Source organism: Chrysochloris asiatica, unplaced genomic scaffold (genome assembly GCF_000296735.1).
Source record: "Chrysochloris asiatica unplaced genomic scaffold, ChrAsi1.0 scaffold00029, whole genome shotgun sequence".
Classification (NCBI taxonomy): domain Eukaryota; kingdom Metazoa; phylum Chordata; class Mammalia; order Afrosoricida; family Chrysochloridae; genus Chrysochloris; species Chrysochloris asiatica.
The window spans coordinates 3256498-3262055 of record NW_006408547.1 but is presented as its reverse complement, the minus strand read 5'-3'; the positions used below and the strand labels follow the sequence as shown (position 1 = coordinate 3262055).

General features: G+C 39.0%; 1 protein-coding gene across 2 annotated transcripts in view; it reads right to left on the bottom strand.

The window, feature by feature from the left end:
- Positions 1–5558, bottom strand: part of ITGBL1 (integrin, beta-like 1 (with EGF-like repeat domains)) — a 502759-nt gene that overhangs the window by 35750 nt on the left and 461451 nt on the right. The window lies entirely within an intron of this gene.

The window sequence follows — 5558 nt, the reverse complement described above, 5'->3', positions numbered from 1 at the left end:
GAAATATTTTTTAGGATCAGTATTGTAAAAGCTTAAGAAAAAGTATCCACACTAAAAGGGAAAAAAAAATATTTGTTGGTTACTGGGATTTAGGGGTGAGGTGAGGGGAGGGAGGGGAAGCTGGAGCATAGGGTACGGAATAGACAAAGGATAGTTTGGGTGCTGAGAGGTTGGGCAATACACAAGAAGGGGTAGGGGAATGCAAGAACAAGGCAGATGGGAGAACATTTAGGCAGGTTTGCATGGGCTAACTGGGACAGAAGTAAATAGTGATGTATGCTCCACCTTGGAGCCACAAGGCTCAGGGATACAGGGATTAAGGCATGGTTTGAATGGGTAGAAGAGGGGAAATAATGTTAAGATGCTTGGCTGTCTTTTGAATCTTGGTTTCCCTTGCCTACTACTGTAAAATAGATGCTTGAAGGGGAGAGAAAGGAATAGCCAGAAACATCACCATTGAAAGCTTGTAAGTCCATCTTCAGCCTATAACTGATTGTTGTTGTTATGTGCCGTGGAGTGGGAACTGACTCATAGCGACCCTGTACAGGGTTTCCAAGGGTGTAGAATAACTGATTAGCATACCTAAAATGGAGATAGAACTTGCCCAGTTAAAGAGGTTTCCTGCAGTTCCTTTGCATTGCATAAGACCATAGGTGGGATCCTGATCCTCATCCAGAATCTTCTGAAGTGGGAAATTTCCACTTGAAAGGACAAGCAGACCAGCCTGGAGCTGCCAGAAGAACTGAAGATACTTATTTAAAGAAGGACCAGCAGGAAAAATTAAAAAAACAATAATGGCAATCTGATTGACTACTACATAAACAAGCAAGTTGTTCACCAGGGAGCCATCGAGGCAAGTGGTCGAATCCCCTCAGGGCAAACCCCCTTCCAAGACTGATACTCAAGGGGAATACACAAGCAGGCATGTGGTCTTGCTGGTGACCATGTTGGCCTACTGATAAGGGGAAGTGGGAGAAAAACAGCAATGAAGCTGTGAACTATGTCTGACCACATTCAACAGACTCCTCTCAACCTTGATTGAGACCTGGGTGGACAGCAGTATGTCGAGACCTGGGGACTCCTGAAACCAGGGACAGGGACATGGCCACAGAGGACTATAGCAGAGAGTGAAGCATCCAGCTGATATGAAGTGAAGGAAGATGCACAAGAACACCCCTACTTGCAGATAGTACTCATTTGACCTCGTTTCAATGGCTGAATGATGAAAACTTGACTAGAGGAAAAATGAAGAGGAAAAAGAGTAATCGACTACAATTTGATGAACTTGACCTAAACTTATGGATGTCGTAGCTCAAAAGAGGGAACGAATCTTTACAGCGAGGATCATTCCCACCCTCCAGTACACAGAGTTGACATTGATGGGCAACTTAGACATTGGCTACCCAAAATGGGGGGACTACAAAGGAGCTCTGGTAGCGTAGTGATTATGAATCGGGCTGCAAACCTCAAGGTCAGCAGTTCTAAACTACCAGCTGTTTCGCAGGAGAAAGATGAGGCTTTCTGCTCCCGTAAAGATTTACAGCCTTGGAAACCCCATACAGGGTCGCTATGAGTTGGAACCGACTCCACGACACATTACAACAACAACAAAGTCATGAAGTGACATGCTTACAAGCTTTCAAGATGGAGCATAGTTTCAGTGGGTGTGGGGGAAGGTAGAATCTCCACTGAGTGGTTTCCAACTTGTCTGGATGGGGCTGGTGAAAGGAGATGGGGATTAGACTCTTGTGGTTCAACAGTGAACATTTGCTATCAGGATTGATTGTGAGTGTTGCACATGTAAAGTTAGACATTTTGTAACAAAAGGAGGGGAGTGGTTGATCTTGCAGTCCAGGATTGGAGGACACTAGGACCATCAAGGGAGAAGAGCAGAGTACAGGACCCTATCTAGAGAAGCAGTGACACCAGTGATGGAGGCAGAGACAATGATGTGGAGAGATGGAGTGGCTGGGGACTCTGGACTCAGGGAGGAGAGGGGCTGTGTGCTGATGGCGGGGAGACAAGCTTGTGGGGTGTACCCTTTGGTGTTTGAATATTTTAATGGTTATATATTCCTGAATGCTTCAGTGTACACCAAAAAAAAAAAAACAAAACAAAACAAAACAAAAAACACACAAACCATTGGGAATGAAAGCAAATTCTGTTGAATGATGATGCATGGAGGGAATTGTAATCATTGCAATGAAACAAAATATGATAAAATGAATGTAAAGCTGATGTTCTCTCATGTACACTATATCACTCAATTCACAATAAAAACTTAAAAAAAAAGGAGATGGAAGGAATCATCTTTGGTACACAGAATCACTGTACCAAAAAGAAATGGTCAATATTCAACCATTTTTTAAGAAGTAGCATATGATCAAGAACCAATGGTATTGAAAGAATAAATCTAAGTTACACTGAAGAAACTGGCAAAAAAACAAGTCTCCAAGAATTGACAGAATACAAGATGAAATGTTTCAACACTCACTCATCTATGCCAGGAAGTTTGGAAGAGATCAGCCTGACAAACCAATTGGAAGAGCTCCATATGCATTTCCATTCCAGAGAACGGTGACCCAGCAGAATATGGAAACCATCGAGCAATATCATTAATGTCACATGCAAATAAAATTTCACTCAAAATTTCAATTTAATTTTAAAATGGTTGTAGCAGTACATGTACATGGAGCTGCCAGAAATTCAAGCTGGAAGATGTTTACTTGTGCTATACTGACTATGTGAAGGTTTTTGACTGTGTGGATAATCAAAAACTATGGATAAAATTGAGAAGACGGGGTCTTTCAGAACATTTAATTATGTTCTTGACAAGTCTGTACATAGAACACAGTAAGGGGATACTTAATGGTTTAAAAATTAGGAAAGGTGTGCACCAGGGCTGTATCCTTTCAACATATTTATTCAGTCTATCTGCTAAGCAAATAATAAAAGAATCTGGATTATATGAAGAAGAATATGGCATCAGATTGGAGGAAGTCTCATTAACAGTACTGTAAGTGAAGAGGATTTAAAATGACAATAAAAGATAAAAAAAAAAAATACAACCTTCTAATTGGATTGCAACTTAACGTAAATAAAAAGAAAAGAAAATTCTCATAATTCAACCAATACATATCATCAAGATAAATGGAGAAGAAACTGAAGTAGCAGAAGACTTCATCCACAAATCAGTGCTCCTGAAAGCTGTAGTCAAGACATCAAATGACATACTGCATTAGGCAGATCTGCAACAAACGATATCTCTCAAAGTGTTTAACAGTTAAGATATCAGTCTTTGCTAAGAGCAGAGATGTCAGTCTGAGGACTAAGGTGTGCTTGACTGAAACCATGGTATTTTCAGTCTTTTCATATTTATGTGAAACCTGGACAATGAATAAGGAACACCATAGAAAAATTGATGCATTTGACTTATGGTATTGGGGGGAAATACTAAAAGTACTATGGACTACCAGAAGAACAAACAAATCTATCTTGGAAGAAACACAACCGTAATGCTCCTTAGAATACTTCATTCTTTGGGCATGTTGTCAAGGGGAATCAGTCCTTGGAGAAGGATAAAATGCTCAGTAAAGTGGAGTCAGCAAAAAAGAGTAAGACCCCCAAATAGATGGCTGCAACAATTGTGCTCAAATACGACAACAGTTATGAAGATGGTTCAGAACTGGGCAATGTTCATTCTGTTGTAGATAGGGTTGTTATGAGTCTGAACCAAGTGGAGGCTCCTAACAATAACAACATCTAAACAACTGTATGAGCAAATATAGCAAAGCAAACATACACACACACACATCCATTAAAGCAACTGAGACTATCATAAGATGTACAAAGACTTTCTAAAGACAAATTACACACCAGATAAAGAAAATCTCATCAGTCTACTTTTCAACAAGGACAAAAATGTCCCATCCCTTAAAAAAAAAAGAAATATAACAAATTGTCATCCAATATATGATTTTTGAATGGTTAAGTCATAGTCAATTTACATTTCCTTCTTTATATTTTTCCATATTCTTTTTTGGTTTAACATGAAAACATTTATTTAAAAATATTTTATAAAGTCCTGATATCTAAAGATATGAAAAGGAAGTAAATGGAGGTAAATAAATGAAAGTAAGTAAATAAGTAGTTTGAGAACTCTAAACAAACCAAAACAAAAACAAGAGTAGCTAAGAAAGAACCCAGGGACGAGAATTGTTTATCACATCCAATGTTTACATATCCAAAGTTTAGCTGATCAAAATACAAGACAAATCTAAATTTTAACTCCAACATGAAGAATTCTCTGATCCAAAAGTGAAAAACTGGAATTGACCTATTTCTCTCTCTATCTCACTCAATAATTACTATTTCTCCAAACCTACCATAAAGTGTAATACTCAAGAACTATCTTTGAATAAACTTATTTGAATATATTGTTATGAGAGCCAGAATTAAGTTCAGAAGAGAGAGATAATATGCATGAGAATTATACAAATGTGAAAAGCAGAGAGACATAGGAACACTTACAATGCAACGTCACAGTGCAGTAATGAAGGTATTATGATATGAAGAAAGTAAGACTTCATTTCAGAATGACTTCATAAAGTATCTGAATTGGGGATGCATACAGAACTAGTGTGGCACTGTGGGCAAATGCATCAGACTGCAAAGTTGTTTGAACTGCGAGGTCGGTGGTTCAAGCTCAAGAGCTGCTCCTTGAAAACTCTATACAGGGTTGCTATGGTCAGTATAGACTCAATGGCACTTCACAACAACAATATAGAAAACTTAGGAGTTAGTCAGAAGAAGCAAAGATAATGAACAGAATGCCAGGTTGTTGTTGTCTGCCTTGTATATCAATTGTTGTGTTTCAGTCGATTCCAACTGATGGCAACCCTGTAAAGGGTTCCTGAAGCAGACATCTTTAAGGGACTATAAAGCCTTATCTTTCTCCCATGAAGCCACTGGTGGATTCACACCACCAAGTTTGCAGTTAACAGCTCAACGCATAACCCACTTTGCTACATTGGCTCTGAAAGTCAGGTAAAAGGAACTGAAATAGCAGATACATTCACTTTTCTTCCTCTTTATCCCTATCTGTAAAGAAATTATTTCCTTAAAGAGTGGAGACAATTAGTACAAAAATGTTTATACTTTCCCACCCACATTTGGGATTTGCTTCTCAGACACATCATTTACTTATGGTTTCCTGTAAATGTTACTTTGTACACCTCCTTGGGGCTCTTAGATTCAACCAAGCATTCAGATTAGCACTTGATACTACTCTCTTCAGAAGACTATCAGGTAAGAACCTTATCCTGTCGGCAGGACAGCATCAGACATTCATCTCCATGGGAGTTCTTGCAGCAATTCATTAGGATGACGATTAATGTAATTGTCTGGGGCCTGTCTTTTCCCCAGATAATCCAGTCCAGATGCACAAAAATTACATAAGTATTGCATGGGTGCTAGGGATTTCTGATTTAGAAGAATATCCTTCTCCAGCAACTGGTCCCCTCTGAAAATATGTCCAAGATATGAGAGATGAAGTTTGG